The sequence below is a fragment of the Eucalyptus grandis genome, chromosome 6, assembly GCF_016545825.1.
Source record: "Eucalyptus grandis isolate ANBG69807.140 chromosome 6, ASM1654582v1, whole genome shotgun sequence".
NCBI classification, from domain to species: domain Eukaryota; kingdom Viridiplantae; phylum Streptophyta; class Magnoliopsida; order Myrtales; family Myrtaceae; genus Eucalyptus; species Eucalyptus grandis.
In genome coordinates this window covers 55,225,260-55,247,973 of record NC_052617.1, presented here as the reverse complement: position 1 = coordinate 55,247,973, position 22,714 = coordinate 55,225,260, and the positions used below count along the sequence as shown (strand labels likewise).

At 38.8% G+C, this 22,714-nt stretch overlaps 1 pseudogene; it reads right to left on the bottom strand.

Annotated features, from left to right (window-relative positions):
• Positions 1 to 3,553: 3,553 nt before the first annotated feature.
• LOC104428451 lies at positions 3,554 to 22,007 on the bottom strand (annotated as a pseudogene).
• Between the last annotated feature and the right edge of the window lie 707 nt (positions 22,008 to 22,714).

Genomic DNA, 22,714 nt, shown 5'->3' with positions numbered 1-22,714 from the left:
AGGCCTCGCTTGTCTTGCCCCCATTGCAACCCAAGCCCACTGTTGCTGCCATTCGTGACTCATCAAGTCTATCTCGGGGATAAGGTAGTCAAGGTTTGACTAATTTCATGCAAAATTTTATTTTAATATATGATTTTAAATGCATAATAAAAGTCGCCTATTATGAGAATTTTAATATACTAACGTGATAGTATTTAGAACTAATTCCATAGTATGTCATTAAAAACTTATCATGCATATCATACAGCTGTATCATTCTTGCTTGCCATTCAGTTATTAAATTAGTGCATGTAAAATCGATCTCTATCATATAGAATGTTAGGGTTCATTTCTTAAGTTTTGCATGTTAATTAAATAAATGAAATAAAAAAGATTAGTATAGATGAATGTTAGTTAGTCCTAGTCGGTCCATAACCATGCATTTTGCTTGCATATTTTCTCTATCATAGTTTACAGAATTTTTGTGATGATGGATAGCAATTTGCTTTGCTTGCTAAGCCTATCCGGATTCTTTAAAAATTCTTTGTAATCCTATTACTGATTATTGAGCGTTACGTTCCCTACTTGCGTACCTACATAATCAACTCTCACATGTTAGTGGTAGAGTATTAATGGTGACTCCAAAAGGTAAGATTAATTACATGTCGAATTGACTGCTAAGTTGCGATTGATAGACTTTGAGAAAGTATGTGCTATGCACCTTACCCTCGTGGTTTAGTTGCTAGAAGGTCATGACAAAATAATATCAACGTGCTAGAATTTTGTAAATGTTTGAGCTAACAGCTTGCTAGATTTGAGATAACTATAAAGTCTAGTGCTTTATATTGGGCAACTTTGAAAATTCGAGTCAAAGTTTGATCCATCCTTACGGTTTGTGCAAAATTAATATCAACGTGCGAAAGTATGTGCTAAGCGCCTTGCTCTCGTGGTTTAGCTGCGAGAAGTTGTGAGCTAATGGCTTGCCAGATTTGAGATAACTATAAAGTCTAGTGCTTTATATTGGGCAACTTTGAAAATTTGAGTCAGAATTTGATCCATCGGTTTGTGTAGAATTAAGCTATGTTTATTATATAAAGTTTTCACGGTTAAACAAGAAAAGAATATTGGTAAAAACAATAAAGCTAGAAATTTTTTAGGAGGAATAAAGAAAGAACAAGAGGAAAAGAAGGCTAGCCATATCTATTCCTCTCCCAGCTTGAGTGTGGCGCAAAAGAATTTTACCACAACGCTGCCTCAAAATCCTTTGATCATGGGCTTTCACTCAATTTATTTGGGACTAGAAAGTAAGGATAGCTACTTACATTGGTAGAATAGCCATCTCTATGTGTGCGTCTTGTCACAACACTCCCGAATGAGTGTTGGGGAAAAGAGGAGTTTAGAGGTAATGTTGAGTTGAGGGCCAAAGGTCCTCAATCGCATGAGTTCTTTCAAATTCTTCCATCTCCCGAATTTTTATTATTTTCCGAAAATAAAGACTTGGGTTAGGCCCTTGGGCTTAGTCCGAATTTAGACCCAGCTTGGACCTCGCAGGTCCAGGTCACAGAAAACATGAAAGGCCTTATAAATGAAATGAACTTATTTGCTCAAGTCCATTTTAAAATCTAAGCTCATCAAGCCTATTCAAGCCCAAGCTCATGAAGCCTCAAGCCCAAAGCTTATTAAGCCTTATTAAATCCAAAACTTACTAATCCGACTATGAACTAAACAAGCCCAACTTAAACCCAGTTTGTCACTGTCCTTGCACCCCTTTTCTTCTCCTCTAATCAAATTTGAGTTGTTGCCCTTTTTCGGCTGAGTCCATTACACCTATTTTATTATCTCTCTCTCTCTCTCTCTCTCTCTCTCTCATTCTATTTTCTGTACCTATCACTACACAATTCTACTCCTCCTTGATTTGAACAGTAGTAGCTAGGGGCCTAGGGGATGATGGTGACGAGAGGTAGTGGAAGCCAGCTTAAGCATTTCAGAGATTGGAATTTTGTAACCTTTCTCTACTCCTCCGTCAACCAAATAAATTACGCATCCCACCAAACGAACTTCATTAAATATTCGAACGACAAAATAAAAAACGTTCATTTACATAAACCCTGAATGCAATTCTAAATCTGGCGAAATCTAAGGCGGAGACGTGAGAGAGTGAGACAGTGACGAAATAACCGATTGTGATAACATTGAGATGCTTGACATTTTTGTCAAGGGTCACAACGTGGGCATTATCGTTTCGATCGGTAGAGACTGCCATAACTCTTCCAGGTGTGATGAGTCTTCAATCTGACTGTCCGTGGCTCAGATTAGCTGAATTCCCCATATTTAGCATGAAGAACAAGTTCGCTGTAGCCAGTTGCGATTGCTGCGACCAACCGTTGGCTATTTGCCGAGAACACGTTCACCGCGGCAGTTTCAGCATATAGCCAAAGTGTTGCAATCGACTGCGGTGAACATGTTCTTTGTGCCAGACATATGGGGAATTCAGCTAGTTCTGCGGATAATCGCTTGAAGACTGATCTCACCCGAAAGAGTTCTCGACCGATCGATATCAATAATGCGGCGCAGACCACGGGTCTTTACGAAAGTTTGTAACGATTGCACGAACAGCTAAAATGGAGCCCCTATAAATTGATAGCACTTTGGTGGGTTGAGAATTTTTCTTTTGATTGTTCCTTACCCCACATTAATACATATCTAGTTGTTGAGATTCGATTGAATTTGCTTATCGCTTATGACATTATGAAACCTTGAAGGATGCCAGCCATAAATGTCCATATCTAGATATCTATTGATTCTATGCATTGTCCTTCTGGAGTGGTAGTCAATAGTCTGTGGCGATGAGTATGATTTATATTCAATTAAGTTTTGAATTGAGTTCCAAGTAGTTTACCCCTGAAAAAGTAAATACAGCTCAAAGCCCACTACATCAAATATACCCAACAAAAAATCCAGCTTGCCCTCTTTAGCTCCTCAGTCTTCCAATCGCAAGCGTTAATATGGAACGCCGAGTCAAATACACCCGTATCGAGCACCAGTGAAGGAATCTTTGATGAGTTCTTAGTACTTGATAACTCTCTCCGATGGAAACGATTCTGTACCTTGCCATGTTTATGCTCTGCTATTTAAGGTATTTGCTTCGGCCTGTGGTCATGCCTGGTGCAGAAATGAAAGTTCGTAGCAATTGCAAAGAGGCTGTGCTTTCCTAATCCCATTCTGGCTTTTCACTCTTCCTTTTGAAAAGCCAAATAAGCGTGTTTAACTCGGGCGGTGCAAGAGACGGAAGTTCAGATTAGCGTGTTTATGATATGCTTCTTAACGCGTCTGCTGTGGCCCGTAGTCAGGCATGGTGCTTTCTTGAATTGCCAAGTTTCTTTGACTGAAGAATTGCCAAGTTCAGATAATTTTTTAGGGCAGCATAACAATCTTCTGTTGCTGGAATCGTCGGCCATTAGAGAGACAGACTTACTTAAAAAAAAAAAAAAAAAAAAAAAAATTGATAAGTAATGACTTAGCAAAAGCATTCCTATTGAAAAGAGTTCTAACACACTCTAAGCGGTGCATCTCTCATGCAAATGCGTGGGTCGTTATGTGTTAGAAGCCTTGGGGGAAACTGGAAATTGTAATTCAAATGTTGCCGCACATATTCGATTACTTTCGGCTTTTGCAGTTACTGTGAATTTACTCCGACAGCGCTCCTTGAATTCAGAGCACCGTGGTTCGAGCTTGAACCAGGACTCCAAGCTCCGACCAACTGGTTAAATTCCTCGGACACAGGCATCCTGTCGAGATCCTCTCTTGTAGTTCCCTTTTCTTTCAAGGACTTGAGGACATCGACAATGGTGCGCGCTCAAGCATAGAGCACCGTGCACGGGGCGCACGATCAAATGAAAGCCCATCTCTTTCAGCTCCTCGGCAGCGGTCAATGGTGTGACTTTACCTTCAATCATATTGCATACCCTGTAGCCTCTCGTACACAGTCCTGTCCTATCTCCTTGAGCTCATCGTCATCCCTTGGTGCCTCCACAAAGCATCCATCAGCTCCTGCCGGCGACTTTTATTACAATAAACAACAGGAGTTAAGAAACCCAAAAAAAATGATTTCGATTATTCATTTCAAACGAAATTCTATCAATGCTTTCAGAGGAAACACTATGCTCCATTTTGTAGTGTCTTGAAACTTCAATAAACATTGTCTGAACAGCTCGACCATCCAGCACATGCTAAGAAACGACGAGCGGATTCACACAGTAAAATGAAATTTTGACAGAAATCATCATGCAAACATTTGAAAGGTCAGGATATGTTGCTGATATTTACTTTCCTTTTTCCTTCTTCAGACAGAGCATTAGACAGCAAATGCCTTCACGAGCGGATTTGTGAAGAGCAATTGTATCCCTGCCTGAAGTAAACAATTGAGCTCAATCACCTCAGTTCCAACCGAAAAGGCTCTAATTTTGACTTCACAAGCCACATTCACGACCAGTCTAAAAATGTATAACTTACCTGGGATGGTTTCGTCAGTAAGCGTAATTGCTGAATTCCTTATGATGCAGAGAGCAGTACGGGAGATAATGGGTGATAATGAGCGTCAAGAGTGCAAGGGTTAAAGGAGAAGCAAATGGAACACAAACTAAGAAGTCATATGATATAATCTACACTTGAATTATGGCAGAAGTTGCATGAGTTTCTGGAGAAATGAAGGTATAGGATTAAAAAGTGGAGATCTACCAATACTAAGATGCCAAAATATCTATTTCTTGTTATTAACTTTGGGTTGAACATCTAGTCATCACTTGAATACTGTAATAATGTCAGGAAAGAGGTCCGCATTTTCACTGCAAACCTGTGTCTCAGCACGGGATGACCCTGCGATGCCCTCTTAGACCAGAATTTCTGCTTCACAACGAACAGAAGCCTCACTCCAAAATAGATCATGACAAGAAGCAGAGAATCAGTCTACTAGTACCTCCATGTAAAGATTAAACCTTACAATGGCATCAGACAGAGCAGTTTTTGGCTGATGTTGCATGTGCATTGGTTCTAGCCATGAGGAAGAAGTCGGAATTCCCAATAGCATCCCCTGCAGATGCTATTTTATCAGCATGCTCATCACCTGGACTGACCAAAAAATGAGGCAGTTTGAGAGGAATCGCAGTTTTATGTGTTTCTATGCTCCTGAGTTTTGAAAGAGAAAATCACAGCTCAAATTCACCAAGGGCAGGCTTGTATACCTGCTTACCACGCATATGCCCTGACATGACAATGATAATGATACTTATCAGCCACACTTCTTTGGCCATGCTTGATCCTGAAGAGGAAGTAATTTGAAATCAGTAGATGCACAGTTGTCAGACAGAATTCAGGAACAACTAACTCAAAGAATGACAGTTGACCCAGAATTTGCTAACAAGGTGTATACTTGTAATAACTTCTTTCACAGAATGTCCGACTAATTAAAATTCAACATATCTGAAACTGAAACATAGGCTCACTTGACTAATTTACAATTTGGGACTAGGTAGTTCATAATAGAACTTCAGCGCTCATGAAGTGAATAATTAAAAGAAAAGGCTGAGAGCTTCATAGAAGGAGCAGCATTATACCTCTCTCGGCTGACACTAGTACCCCCAAGAAAACAGCGGCAGCTCCTGCTGCTATCAAGTCTTTCGCAGTCCTCCGAGCATTCAAAGCATTTCCACCTCCAGTATCCAAAATAATTATAATCTCTTTTTATGGGTGAAACAGTCATAATTAACAGCCAAATACCGACCAAAAAAAAAAAAAAGATTCAATGAGAACCGTTCAGATAATAGTAAATTGAAAATTTTAAAATTCAGCAACATCTCTCATTCCCAAAGTATGCACACAACCTGGTACTCGTGGCTTACCCCTCACCTTTAACAGCGCAGCAGTACTCACCAGATATTGTTGATCTCTTTCTTATTATTCACCACTTCATGCATTTGCAACTTAGAAATGAATGTGCAGTCTGCACTCGTAGCTTGTCCTCTTCAACAAGTTCTTAACATCTACATCTACATAAACAAAGAATCCTGGAAACATGCTTTTCGCGATCAGCATTCCGGGCTAAATGCAAATCAAGTGGCGCGGATCTCAGCAACCCAACATCAGGGAATCAACTATGACAGGCAAATTCTCAAGGCTATGCCACAAATGAGCGTACAATTTAACCTCCGCCCACAATTACGGCAAGTGTAACCAAACCAAACCCAAAAAAAACACGTCTACTAAACTCATCTTCGTAGCAGATTTCCACTTCCCTCTTCCGTCAAGATTCTGTAATTTAGTATGTCAATATAGCATATGTCGGTAATTTCAATTGAAAGACAGTGAATTCAAACATCTTTCTAAGCACAAGTATCAAGGAAAAATTGTTTAAAAAGTTTAACTATAATTCAATGGTATCAGAATGACATGTTATTAGGACAAGTGAAAGGTAGGCGAATTGTGACGACCCTAACGAATTGGGGGCCGTTTCGGGGGTGCCACAGTATGAATCCCTTATCCAACAATTCTTGCATCTGCACCTTCAGTTCTTTCAACTCAGATAACGACATCCGGTAAGGAGCTTTATAAATTGGCTCTGTCCTGGGTGCTAACTCGATCACAAACTCAATTTCTCTCTCTCGGTGGCAATCCTGGCAATTCTTTCGAGAATACATCTGGAAATTCTTGTACAACTGAAATATCTTCAATCGTCATCTCCTCAACTGTCGTATCCACGCCAGTCACTAAGTAACCTTAACAACCCCCATCTAACAAATGGATTGCCTCAATCAATGAGATTAGGGTAATCCAGGGTCCTCCTCGATTCCCGATAAACTCAAAACTTTCACCCTCTAACGGGTTAAACTGAATCGCTTTACAATAGCAATCTATCTTAGCTTGTTGCTTGGTGAGCTAGTTCATGCCAATTATTAAATCAAAGTCATCCATGGCTAGAACTAACAAGTCTATTTTCCCCTCTCACTCACCAATCGCTAACTTGCAACTAGAACAACCCAATGCAAACAACACATTATCCTTTAATGGTGTAGATATGCTAACCACTGACTCCAGCAATTCAGGACTTAATCCTATCAGCTTAACATATTACTCAGTAATAAAAGAATGAGTTGCACCGAGGTCGAATAAAGCGTAAGCAGCATGATCGTTCAGCAAAATTGTACCTGTGATCACATCAGGCGCGTCCTTAACCTGACCTCTGGTGATGGTGTACACTGTCCCTTAAGCTAAGGGTCTGACCTGTCCACCCAGGCGATGCGTTCTACGATGCAAACCCTCTAATCTGACCCATCGGTGGCGGCGGCGGTAACTGCTATTGTCCTCTGGGTCTTCTAGGACAATCTCTGGCCATGTGACCCTACTGGCCACATTCAAAGCAAACACTCGGCCTCCGAGGGCATGGAGCTATACCATGTCGACTTTCACAGAAGCGACATATACCACTCTAGCTTGGCCCTGACTTGCCAACTCCACCATTCCTATTGGGTAGGACGTGGAATCTTCCTCTAGTCATGGGCTTCTTCCCATACCGATTCCCATCTCGGTTAGATCCAAACTGCAACCCAAATGCAGCGGCTATTTCGTTCTGATCTTTCTCTATCATCTGGACTCATTCATATAGGTCATTATAGTTCCTCGGGTTGAGTAATATCAGCGGACTCCTCGCCCGGCCCGAGTCCATCTTTGAACCTCCTAACTCGATTTACTGGATTCTCGACCGATTCAGGAGCGTATTGCGATAGTTCAACGAACTTCGCCTCATACTAATCTAAGGTCATTGAGCAAGGTGAGCGCTGGAATTCTACCATCTTCAGTTCTCTAGCAGTCTAAAAAAAAGTATTTGCTGTTGAAGACCTCAACAAAGGCGTTCCACTTTAAGGCTACACCTTCAAGGAATACCTTGCCTTTGGTGGCTTTCCACCAAGTATTAGCATTACCCTCTAACTGGTAGGTTGCAAGGACTACTTTATCCGTCTTGGTGCACATTAGTAGTGAAAAGGCCTTCTTCAAGCCTGGGATCCATAAGGCTGCAGCTTCGGGGTCTCCTGCCCCAATAAACTTTGGTGGGTTCAGTTTCAGAAACTGTTCCACCAGCTCATGCATCGGTCTTCCAGTGACCACGTTCCTTAGCAAAACCTTAGCAGATGTGGCGACAGGTGCGGCAGAAGCAGCGACAACAATAGCAGTAGCTGTTAGGGAAATCCCTTATGATGTTTTGAAGATGACAAAATAAATCAAAGGCTACTAACATGTTTAATGGTTGAGTAATAGACCATGCAGATAATAGAACATGTAAAGGATATTATCAAAGTCGAAGACGACCGTAAGACCGAACGTAACATATGTCTAGAGTATATTTTGAAGATTTCCAGACTTCGTGTCAAAGTCAAGACCGCGACTCAAGACTCAAAGTCGAAGACTACCAGACTTTAGTATCAAAGTCTGTTCTACATCGAAGTCCGCTCACTCGACTAATTCCATCGAACGTGAATGATGAACCAGAAGACAAGACTCTATCTATGTCAAGCCGAAAGTAAGACAGACTCTATGCTGAAGCCGAACCGGGTACAGACCTTAAAGCTAAATCTGTTCGAAGCGAGATATGTTCATACCCAGATTGTAAAGTCTACAGACTCATATTGTAAAGTCTAGACTCGAGACTTTACATCCGCATTCGATGAAACGTAACTCAAGCCCAATCATACAACGGCTAGTGATCTGGTTTGGATTCCACATCAAGATTGATTTGATTGATTCAATCTAATTGATTGACGATTGGATGTTGAAGACAAGATCTTTCTATACGAAGAAGCTTTACTTATGGAAACCAAGATTTCGTTTGTATGGGCGATCGGAATCAATTTGGGATTTTACCTTTGTCACTCAACGGCTACCAAATCTTCTAGATACAGAGCTGTCCAATGGGTATATTGGAAGACGATTCTCCGGGATGCTGTCCAACGGGTAGTTTGGAAGTGGAGGAGTATTTAAGGAGATGAGGGACCGATGAGCAAGAAAGAGACGGAGCGTAGAATTTATAATTCCAAAGTCTGAGCGACTTTCGATCATATACTTGTCTCTTGAGAGCTTAAACGTTTGTAATCGTGAGAGAAATACCAAAAGAGTGACTTAGTGAGATAGTGTGATCTACTACTAAGTGTTTGCACTCGAAGTTGTAATCTCTTGTTGATTGCATAGTGGAATCCAGCCAAGAAGGCTGTTATCGTGGGAGAGTGGACGTAGGCTTGGATTAAGCCGAACCACTATAAATCTCGTGTTCTTATTCTCTTCCCTAACTCCTTTATTTTGTTCATACTAGCACTCTCAATTGGTATCAGAGCTAAGTGCTTGGTTTATAAAAGTGTTTTTACTTTTGAGCTAAAGATTCTTTATGGCTAGTATGTTGGCACTAGGACTTATGGAAGGGCAAAGCAACACAAGGCCACCATATTTTGATGGAAAGGAATACGACGTATGGAAGAACAAAATGAAAGCATTCCTAAGATCCAGAGATCTCTTACAATGGGACGTTGTGGAAAGAGGAATCAACCCCATTGCTGCGTCTACATCAAATAAGAATGGCAAAGACAAAGAAACCAAACCCCCCGCTCTTATGTCTCGGACGGAGTTGTCCAAAAGAGAAGCGCTTGATGCAAAAGCTATTTATTCTTTATATTGCGCTTTGTCTCTTGTTGAATATAACAGAATCTCTTCATGTGAAACAGCAAAAGAAGTTTGGGATAGACTTCATGTTACATATGAAGGGACCGATCGTGTAAAAGAGACAAAAGTAAACTTCTTGCTCGGCAAATATGAATCCTTCAAGATGAAGCAAGGAGAGTCAATTGGAGATATGTTCAGCCGTTTTACAGAAATTGTAAATGGTTTAGCATATCAAGGTCAGCAAATTTCTTCTCCAATGAAGGTCAACAAACTCTTGCGAGGTCTCTCAAAAGATTGGAACCATGTCAAGACCTCAATCCGGGAGACTCAAAGGATTATGCCACTCACCGTTGATGAATTGATCGGCACTCTTCAATCCTATGAAGTGGAGCAACTCAACGATGAAGATCCCGAAGGTAAGAAGTCCATTGCTTTAATATCTAATGCTGTTTTTGATGAAACAGACTCAGAAAATGACATGGACGATGAAGAATTTGCCTTTATGGTCGAGAAATTCAAAAAGCTGAGTAGAAAATGAAGGAAATTCGATGGAAGAAAATACAAGCAGAATGGCCAGAAAAGAACAATAAAAGAAGATGATGAGCAAGGAAATCTATGTTTGATGGCACATTCAGAATCTGAGTCGACTCACACGGACTCGGAATCGAGTCCGATTCGAGTAACCAGCACTCAGAATCCGATGAGGAAATCAAGGAAATAAAGGAAAAGAAGAAGTTGGTAAGGAATGTTTTTGGGCACATAATTCTCATTATGCTTGAAATTCGATATATCATTGATTGATTCAGATTTTATAATGATCATATTTTTTTTATTTGCTTTATTGAAGAAAGAATTGTGTGATTTGTGATTCGAGATTTAATTTGATACGTGTGATCATTTTTTATATCATGCTTAAAGACAAATGAATTTATTTGGTTTGATTTTATACTCTCAGATTTTATCATATTTTGCCAAATAAAAATCTGTTTTACGTGATATTAATTTATGACGCAAGATATTATTGTGCATAATATTCTTTCTTTGAATACTTTGTTATGATGAATTAAGAAAGAATTTTTAATTATGGAGATTTCATATTTTACTATAACGTCAAGGAAGGATCCAAATTGATGGATACCAAAAAGGGAAATGAGTTGATTGCAGGAAATTCTTTAAGGGAAGGATGATTGCGAATCTACGCAAATTTTGGTGCAATCAGAAAATATCTCCTGCGACAATTGGTAATGATTTTTTTAATCAATGGTATATTGCAAACATATACCATGGGTAAGAGAATATTTTTTATCATCCCACCTTGCAAATTTCTACGTGCATTTATCATGATGATTGTTTATTATATTGCGAATATCTTCTGTCATAAATATAATGTATTGCAATTTTGACATGTGACAGAAATATCTAATTTCCTTTTGCAAAATGCATATCTGAAATTTATGCTGAAGGAAATCACTTTGATCTCGAAAGATATTATTGCATATTCATGGATATTCTTGCTATATTCTTAGAAGATATATTATATCTAGCAAGTTTGATCCACAAATCAAAGGAAGATATTACGTGACATTTTTTTTGCAAATATTATTATCTGTTATATAAGAATTTGCAGGTCATAATAGAATCTTCCATATGAATTTTGGAAAGCTTGATCAGAAATTTGTGAAGATTTTATACTATCTTCTGGAGGTTGAATTCGAGAAGAGCTTGATTGAAGAAAATAAATTTTTGCCTCGAATTTCAAAATGCAAGTGATCGTTGCGGATGTTGTTGCTACAAAGGAAATACTGGAAATATATTTTGTTCAACGTGCACAAGCAACAATTCTATTCGCAAATATTGTCATGATCACAAGGGGAGAAATCGAATCCAAAAGAAAAGGAAAAGAATCGTGATCATCTCAAAAAGGCAACAAATTGAGGGGGAGCTTTGATCAATTATGGAAAAATCTTTTTGGATTGATCGTGATATTATTATGGATGGAAGGAAAGGTAAATGTGTCAGAATTTATTCTAAAAATCCGGTTAATGCATCTTTTATTACCTTTTGTCATTAACAAATCTCTTACCGATATTATCATTTTATTATGACAAAAAGGGTACGTGAATTTTATGATGCATCTGTGATTTTTATTGGATATTTGCTGATATGATCGAAGTGAGCTATATTGCATATCTTTAATATTCGATAAAAGCTGATTTGTGGAAATTGTGATTCATGCAAGATATTTGTTATCATTCTCTACGTGAATCCATTACTATCGCTTTTGATTATGACAAAAAGGGGAGAAGATATGAATATGCATATGTGCTGATTGGTTGATATTATTTATTGCATAATATTGAGCTGCGATTATTTTCTATATATTATTTTGCTCAATCTATTTTTGTTATCCTCTGATATCCTTTGATTTAAATTAATAAAAGCATGTTTACAAATCTGCATATTCAGAGATTGTTTTGTCATCATCAAAAAGGGGGAGATTGTTAGGGAAATCCCTTATGATGTTTTGAAGATGACAAAATAAATCTCTGAATATGCAAGCCTACGTCCACTCTCCCACGCTAACAGCCTTCTTGCTCTTCTTTTCTTTTCAATTAAAGTAAAGTTTAATTGAGAGTGCTAGTATGAACAAAATAAAGGAGTTAGGGAAGAGAATAAGAACACAAGATTTATAGTGGTTCGGCTTAATCCAAGCCTACGTCCACTCTCCCACGCTAACAGCCTTCTTGGCTGGATTCCACTATGCAATCAACAAGAGATTACAACTTCGAGTGCAAACACTTAGTAGTAGATCACACTATCTCACTAAGTCACTCTCTTGGTATTTCTCTCACGATTATAAACGTTTAAGCTCTCAAGAGACAAGTATATGATCGAAAGTCGCTCAGACTTTGGAATTATAAATTCTACGCTCCGTCTCTTACTTGCTCATCGGTCCATGATCTCCTTAAATACTCCTCCACTTCCAAACTACCGTTGGACAGTATCCCGGAGAATCGTCTTCCAATATACCCATTGGACAGCTCGTATCTAGAAGATTTGGTAGCCGTTGAGTGACAAAGGTAAAATCCCAAATTGATTCCGATCGCCCATACAAACGAAATCTTGGTTTCCATAAGTAAAGCTTCTTCGTATAGAAAGTTCTTGTCTTCAACATCCAATTGTCAATCAATTAGATTGAATCAATCAAATCAATCTTGATGTGGAATCCAAACCAGATCACTAGCCGTTGTATGATTGGGCTTGAGTTACGATTCATTGAATCTGGATGTAAAGTCTGAGTCTGTAGACTTTACAATATGAGTCTCTAGACTTTACAATCTGGGTCTGAACATATCTGCTTCTGAACAGATTTAGCTTTAAGGTCGTACCCAGGTTCGCTTCAGCATAGAGTCCGTCTTCTGGTTCAGCTTCAGCATAGAGTCTCGTCTTCGGTTCATCATTCACGTTCGCCTGGAATTAGTCAGAGTGAGCAGACTTCTGATGTAGAACAGACTTTGACACTAAAGTCTGGTAGTCTTCAGACTTTGAGTCTTGAGTCTGGCAGTCTTCAGACTTTGACACAGAAGTCCGGAATTCTTCAAAATATACTCTGGACATATGTTACGTTCAGTCTTCTGGTCGTCTTCTGACTTTGATAATATCCTTTACATGTTCTATTATCTGCATGGTCTATTACTCAACCATTAAACATGTTAGTAGCCTTTGATTTATTTTGTCATCTTCAAAACATCATAAGGGATTTCCCTAACAATCTCCCTCTTTTTGATGATGACAAAACAATCTCTGAATATGCAGATTTGTAAACATGCTTTTGTTAATTTAAATCAAAGGATATCAGAGGATAACAAAAATAGATTGAGCAAAATAATATATAGAAAATAATCGCAGCTCAATATTATGCAATAAATAATATTAACCAATCAGCACATATGCATATTCATATCTTCTCCCCCTTTTTGTCATAATCAAAAAGCGATAGTAATGGATTCACGTAGAGAATGATAACAAATATCTTGCATGAATCACAATTTCCACAAATCAGCTTTTATCAAATAATTAAAGATATGCAATATAGCTCACTTCGATCATATCAGCAAATATCCAATAAAAATCACATATGCATCATAAAATTCACGTACCCTTTTTGTCATAATAAAATGATAATATCAGTAAGAGATTTGTTAATGACAAAAGGTAATAAAAGATGCATTAACCGGATTTTTTAGAATAAATTCTGACACATTTACCTTTCCTTCCATCCATAATAAGATCACAATCAATCAAAAAGATTTTTCCATAATTGATCAAAGCTCCCCCTCAATTTGTTGCCTTTTGAGATGATCACGATTCTTTTCCTTTTCTTTTGGATTCGATTTCTCCCCTGTGATCATGACAATATTTGCGAATAGAATTGATGCTTGTGCACGTTGAACAGAATATATTTCCAGTATTTCCTTTGTAGCAACAACATCTGCAATGATCACTTGCATTTTGAAATCCGAGGCAAAATTTTATTTTCTTCAATCAAGCTCTTCTCGAATTCAACCTCCAGAAGATAGTATAAAATCTTCACAAATTTCTGATCAAGCTTTCCAAAATTCATATGGAAGATTCTATTGTGACCTGCAAATTCTTATATAATAGATAATAATCTTTGCAAAAATGTCACGTAATATCTTCCTTTGATTTGCGGATCTAACTTGCTAGATATAATATATCTTCTAAGAATATAGCAAGAATATCCATGAATATGCAGTAATATCTTTCGAGATCAAAGCGATTTCCTTCAGCATAAATTTCAGATATGCATTTTGCATAAAGAAAATAGATATTTCTGTCACGTGCCAAAATTGCAATATCTTATATTTATGACAAAATATATTCGCAATATAATAAACAATCATCCAAAATCATGATAAATGCACGTAAAAATTTGCAAGGCAGGATGATAAAAAATATTCTCTTACCCATGGTATATGTTTGCAATATACCATTGATTAAAAAAAATCATTACCAATTGTCACAGGAGATATTTTCTGATTGCACCAAAATTTGCGTAGATTTGCAATCATCCTTCCCTTAAAGAATTTCCTGCAATCAACTCATTTCCCTTTTTGGTATCCATTAATTTGGATCCTTCCATTTCGTTAGAGTAAAATATGAAATCTCCATAATCAAATATTCTTTCTTAATTCATCATAACAAAGTATTCAAAGAAAGAATATTATGCACAATAATATCTTGCATCATAAATTAATATCACGTAAAACAGATTTTTATTTGGCAAAATATGATAAAATCTAAGAGTATAAAATCAAACCAAATAAATTCATTTGTCTTTAAGCATGATATAAAAAATGATCACACGTATCAAATTAAATCTCGAATCACAAATCACACAATTCTTTCTTCAATAAAGCAAATCAAAAAAATATGATAATTATAAAATCTGAATCAATCAATGATATATCAAATTTCAAGCATAATGAGAATTATGTGCCCAAAAACATTCCTTACCAACTTCTTCTTTTCCTTTATTTCCTTGATTTCCTCATCGGATTCTGAGTCTGGTTCTGAATCAGACTCTGATTCTGAGTCTGTGTCTGAGTCAGACTCAGATTCTGAATGTGCCATCAAGCATAAATTTCCTTGCTCATAATCTTCTTTCATTGTTCTTTTCTGGCCATTCTGCTTGTATTGTCTTCTTTCACTAAACTTCCTTCCTTTTCCACTCAGCTTTTTGAATTTCTCGATCATAAAAGCAAGTTCTGCGTCGTCCATGTCATTTTCTGAGTCCGTTTCATCAAAAACAGCATTAGATATTAAAGCAATGGACTTCTTACCTTCGGGATCTTCATCGTTGAGTTGCTCCACTTCATAGGATTGAAGAGTGCCGATCAATTCATCAACGGTGAGTGGCATAATCCTTTGAGTCTCCCGGATTGAGGTCTTAACATGGTTCCAATCTTTTGAGAGACCTCGCAAGAGTTTGTTGACCTTCATTGGAGAAGAAATTTGCTGACCTTGATATGCTAAACCATTTACAATTTCTGTAAAACGGCTGAACATATCTCCAATTGACTCTCCTTGCTTCATCTTGAAGGATTCATATTTGCCGAGCAAGAAGTTTACTTTTGTCTCTTTTACACGATCGGTCCCTTCATATGTAACATGAAGTCTATCCCAAACTTATTTTGCTGTTTCACATGAAGAGATTCTGTTATATTCAACAAGAGACAAAGCGCAATATAAAGAATAAATAGCTTTTGCATCAAGCGCTTCTCTTTTGGACAACTCCGTCTCGAGACATAAGAGCGGGGGGTTTGGTTTCTTTGTCTTTGCCATTCTTATTTGATGTAGACGCAGCAATGGGGTTGATTCCTCTTTCCACAACATCCCATTGTAAGAGATCTCTGGATCTTAGGAATGCTTTCATTTTGTTCTTCCATACGTCGTATTCCTTTCCATCAAAATATGGTGGCCTTGTGTTGCTTTGCCCTTCCATAAGTCCTGGTGCAAACATACTAGCCATAAAGAATCTTTAGCTCAAAAGTAAAAACACTTTTATAAACCGAGCACTTAGCTCTGATACCAATTGAGAGTGACTTAGTGAGATAGTGTGATCTACTACTAAGTGTTTGCACTCGAAGTTGTAATCTCTTGTTGATTGCATAGTGGAATCCAGCCAAGAAGGAAAGGTAAATGTGTCAGAATTTATTCTAAAAATCCGGTTAATGCATCTTTTATTACCTTTTGTCATTAACAAATCTCTTACCGATATTATCATTTTATTATGACAAAAATGGTACGTGAATTTTATGATGCATCTGTGATTTTTATTGGATATTTGCTGATATGATCGAAGTGAGCTATATTGCATATCTTTAATATTCGATAAAAGCTGATTTGTGGAAATTGTGATTCATGCAAGATATTTGTTATCATTCTCTACGTGAATCCATTACTATCGCTTTTTGATTATGACAAAAAGGGGGAGAAGATATGAATATGCATATGTGCTGATTGGTTGATATTATTTATTGCATAATATTGAGCTGCGATTATTTTCTATATATTATTTTGCTCAATCTATTTTTGTTATCCTCTGATATCCTTTGATTTAAATTAATAAAAGCATGTTTACAAATCTGCATATTCAGAGATTGTTTTGTCATCATCAAAAGGGGAGATTGTTAGGGAAATCCCTTATGATGTTTTGAAGATGACAAAATAAATCAAAGGCTACTAACATGTTTAATGGTTGAGTAATAGACCATGCAGATAATAGAACATGTAAAGGATATTATCAAAGTCAGAAGACGACCAGAAGACTGAACGTAACATATGTCTAGAGTATATTTTGAAGATTTCCAGACTTCTGTGTCAAAGTCTGAAGACTGCCAGACTCAAGACTCAAAGTCTGAAGACTACCAGACTTTAGTGTCAAAGTCTGTTCTACATCAGAAGTCTGCTCACTCTGACTAATTCCAGACTGAACGTGAATGATGAACCAGAAGACAGACTCTATGCTGAAGCTGAACTGGGTACAGACCTTAAAGCTAAATCTGTTCAGAAGCAGATATGTTCATACCCAGATTGTAAAGTCTACAGACTCATATTGTAAAGTCTACAGACTCAGACTTTACATCCAGATTCGATGAAACGTAACTCAAGCCCAATTATACAACGGCTAGTGATCTGGTTTGGATTCCACATCAAGATTGATTTGATTGATTCAATCTAATTGATTGACGATTGGATGTTGAAGACAAGATCTTTCTATACGAAGAAGCTTTACTTATGGAAACCAAGATTTCGTTTGTATGGGCGATCGGAATCAATTTGGGATTTTACCTTTGTCACTCAACGGCTACCAAATCTTCTAGATACGAGCTGTCCAATGGGTATATTGGAAGACGATTCTCCGGGATGCTGTCCAACGGGTAGTTTGGAAGTGGAGGAGTATTTAAGGAGATGAGGGACCGATGAGCAAGAAAGAGACGGAGCGTAGAATTTATAATTCCAAAGTCCGAGCGACTTTCGATCATATACTTGTCTCTTGAGAGCTTAAACGTTTGTAATCGTGAGAGAAATACCAAAAGAGTGACTTAGTGAGATAGTGTGATCTACTACTAAGTGTTTGCACTCGAAGTTGTAATCTCTTGTTGATTGCATAGTGGAATCCAGCCAAGAAGGCTGTTATCGTGGGAGAGTGGACGTAGGCTTGGATTAAGCCGAACCACTATAAATCTCGTGTTCTTATTCTCTTCCCTAACTCCTTTATTTGTTCATACTAGCACTCTCAGTAGCATCCGCGGTGGCATTAACAGCAGTTGTGGTAGTGGCGACTGAAGCGATGGCACTAGCAGCTTGGATCTGGGCTTGCTAATCCATCCTATTTCCCTGCAATTCTAAAGCCTACATGATCCTAGCAAACCTTGGATCAACAGGGTCTACTACCCCAGCACTAATGGGAGGTGGTGCTACTCCACTAGCGCTAGCCTAAGCTGGCGCTCTACCACGACCTCCTCGGGTACTAACCCTCGTCGGTGTCCTACCCCGAGTTACTGGACTCATGATACGCTTTCTAGGAATCTCTGCTCCTGATCACTCATTCTGCAAGTTTTCTACCAAAACCTGACTTTCAATTCCAAACAGAATTAGAAGTTGAGCGATCCACACAAACAAACAATTCTACCAATCAGTTATCACATACATGCACCAGCATGAAATAAAGGCCATTCCTACTCATTATCCCATAAACTTATCGCATCTTATCACTCCAACCACTAACCTTACTTTGATACCACTAAACAGGGATGTCACGCCCCGATCCTCTGAGCGCGTGCCCATCCCTCATCGATCAATTAACTAAAGACGTCCCAGGACGCGTCACCGACCTATTCATTTTAATGCGCATGCGAAAGCAAATAATTAATCCCTAGACAACAATAAGATGGAATAGAAAAGTAGGGCCATAATTTTTTTCTCAAACCATAACGCACTTATATACATATCAAGTCAAGTCATTTACAACATTAGCTTATATATAAAGGGTTTGCAAAATGGGGGAGGGCTACAGGTCCTCAAGCATTCGAGTCCTCGACTGAATACTCTGAGGTCCCAGGATCAGAAAGATCCGGATCTACCACTGAACCCTTAGGAGGATCAACCGTGCCATTTCCAAAAGCAACCTCCAGAATCGACCTAAGGATCTTAGACTCTGGAAGGGGACCTTCCCTAGGTCTAATTGGCCCGTGACGATACCACGATATGTATCGATGAAGTACCTTATGGGGTAGACCCTAATTGACCCAAATAATGGATTGTACGAGTTCGTAGACCCAGACTCCTTGGCTCCCAAGGAGAGGAATCTGAGAATGCTGCTCAGTAACTTTCTTCGGTTGGCCAAAACGTTCGAGTGGTGCGGCCATCTACAGACCTGTAAATGTTATCCCACAACGGGGTGAGATGACATCTCAGCAAGTTCGCCCCCTAAAGCTCCAACTAGGAAGGAAATACGCCTCAAAGGCTGCCTAAGTACAAGCACGAGTCAGAAGACTTACCTTTGTCTCAGATCCTTCCTGCAAGTCAGTACACTTTGCATATTCAACCAATCATTTCAACACCTCAAAGCATCAAATCAAATCGAGTCATCAATCAATCGACTTAGTCGATTCCACGTCATCAAGACCATCTCCCAATCAATCCATTTAATGCTATTTATCAAGTTCGACCACATCAAGAATTGCTCACCCTAAGCTGAAGATCGATAATATAGCTAGTCCAAAGCTGATAATAGAGTATATTGCTCACCCAAAGCTAGCATATCAAAGCCCTCAGGCTGATATAGTATACTAATAATGCTCACTAGAAGCTGCTAAGGTATACTGCTCACCCAAAGCTGACATATCAAAACCTTGAGGCTAATATAGTATACCAGTATACTGCTCACCCAAAACTGACATATCAAAACCCGTAGGCTGATATAGTATATCTATGATGCTCACTCTAAGCTGATAAAGTATACTGCTCACCCAAAGCTGATATATCAATGCCCGTAGACTGATATAGTATACTTGTTCCCACCAACTGAGAATGCCACCATTTTTATCATTCCCGATAAAAATAATCGTGTATAGGTACATGGTTGGCCTTAGCCTAAATACAAGATTTCTCTTTTCAAAAATCCCACCATTTCCAATAGTTCACAAACACATTTTTGACGCTGTAAACCGACGCCTAGTACTTTTCTAATTAAATACAAAAATTACAATTCATACTCAATTTGCACCAATTAGCGGTCAATTAAATAAACCAATCACACGACTGTAATCAGCAGGAAATTCCGATCACCAGCTATTCTGGTCTAATTTTCGGAAAATAATAATTAATTAAATAATTACATAAAATAATTAATAAATACCAATAATGCACACTTAGGCCAGAAAATCCTAATTAAATACCGAAATAGACCCAAAAATTTCTGAACCTATCTAAATAAAGACTACAGCCTATCTACTTACTAATTGCACTAATCTAATCACCTAACATGCATAAACGATTAACTAAATCACTAATCAATTCTAACAAACCACCTAATTCATACTTAACATAAACTAATCAACCCTTAAGCATCATTAGCTCCCTAAGAAAAGATTAGTGAGTAAACTCAATTGATTAACGATCTGATTGTACCATGATGACGGCGAGGAGGAGATGGGCCAAAAACTCCAAAGCAGGGACACCCTACGAGGTCGGGAAAGGCTCTAAAGCAGGCTAAGCAATGCCTAGCAAACCCAATGGCTTCGGTTTTGGTCGGTGGGCTGAAGGGGGCTGCTCGGGCTCGGCTCGAGCTAGTATGGGCCAAGGAGGAGGCGGACGACTTGGTGGAGGCAAACGGCAGTCGAATGGCAGCTAACAGCAGCTCAGGCGATGGGAGCAGCTTGCAATAGTGGCTGGACTAGCTTGAGGGACAGGCTGGATGCGGGACGGGACTGGCGTAGCTGGCACGCGAGCTCGCTATGGCGCTAGACGGCGGTAGCAGGCTCAGACAGGCTGTTCGATGGCTTGGGGAGGTAGATGGCTGGTTTCTCTATGATTTTCAAAGCTTCTTATGGTCTAGAATGGAGGGGTCGATGGCAAGGAGGAAGGAGGAGGGAACAATAAGCTTGAGGGGGCCACTTGGTCTTGAATCTATCTTCTTGTCCCCTTGACCATGCCCCCACAATAGCCAGCTAGTTTCCTTAGCCAAAAGTAGCCACAAATCTTCCTCTAGAAGCTAATGAGGTGGTCCAAAAAGTTGAGGCATAGGGGGCTACGAATTTTGAAGTGATTTCTCTCAATTCCACTTCAATTCCCTCTTGAATCAATTCAATTCGGCCCTAAAAAATTCCACCATCGAGCCCTCAATCAAATTAGTATTTTCCTTGCCAATAGATCCAACTTGCATCCCAATTTCACAATTAAAAGAAGTCCTCTGAATTTCTCGGTCAAAACGACCCTATATCGACTTTTTCCGCTAAAATCTCGATTTGTAGAAAAATCTTCAGAGAATGAGTCGACGTTCCTAAAATGACTTGTGACATGACATAATTTTCAAATTTGAAATCATATTTGAATTCAATTTAGCGCGATTTTAACGTGACCTAGGCTACCGGGTAGCCTTCAGAAATTTTTAGTGCAAATGACTCGTGGTCGATTTTCTTCGAGCCACAATGTACCTCTTCGACACATTGGCGACTCTTGGTGGTCGTAAAAATCTGAAAGTTTCAAATACGGACATAGGGTACCAAAATGATAGAAAAATTAGTCTAGTACCGATCGACAAGACTTTTGCAATTTAATGGAATCACCCACATTTAGCCACACGTCTCAATCGAACTAACCTATCTCTGATCTTTAATCGATTTTTTTAACTGTGTTGTAATGATCTCTGCAGATGAGTATGGTCGAGTAGTCGATTTTTAGTCAAATTCCCAAGCCTATTGCATTAAAATCACTTATTGACTTCCCTAGATAATCTAGTTATCTCATGAGTGATCAGCTATAAGAATAGCACTATAGGCGCATCGATGAAATGTTCGATTTATTCAATTGAAAACATAGCTAAATTTTTAGGAAGTCACATTTTGGGCCTACTACTCCATCTGATTTCCCATTGCCTCTAGCGCTTGCATGATCCCTTCGATCCTAGGATTACCAGGGGCTGTTACCCCAGCACCAACAGGAGGTGGTGCTACTCCACTAGCACTAGCCTGAGTTGGTGCTCGGCCACGACCTTCTCGGGTACCAACCCTCATCGGCATTCTACCTCGAGTCGCAAGTTCTATGGTACGCTTTCTAGGAGTCCTCTGCTCTTGATCACTCGTCCCACAGGGTCTTTAAAGAAACCTATTTTCCAATTCCATACAAGATTAGAAGCTGAGCGATCCCAACAAAAATCTACCAACCAATTATCACTCACATGCATTAGCATGAATTAAAGGCATTTCCTACTAACTATCCCATAACTTATCGCACCTTATCACTCCAACTAACAACCAGCTCTGATACCACTCCGGGCGAGAATGTCACGCCCCAATCCTCCAAGTACGTGCCCATCCCTCAGTGGTCGATTAAACTGCAATATCCTAAAACGTGTCACCGACTCATTTATTTTAATGCACATGCAGAAACGAATATTTAATCCCCAGACAACACAAAGATGTGATAGAAAAGTAGAGCCATGATTTTCGAAAACCACATCATACCTTTATACATATCAAACTAAGTCACATACAATACTAGCCAATATATATATATATATATATATATATATATATATATATATATATATAAGGTCTACGAAAAAAGGTAGAGGGCTACAAATCCTTTAAACATTCAATCCCTTTACAGAAGATTTCGAGATCTTTGGATCCAGGGACTTCAGATCTACTACTGCTCCACCAAGAGGATCTACCATGCCTTTTCCAAAAGCAACCTCCAGCACCGACATAGGGACCTCAGATTCCGG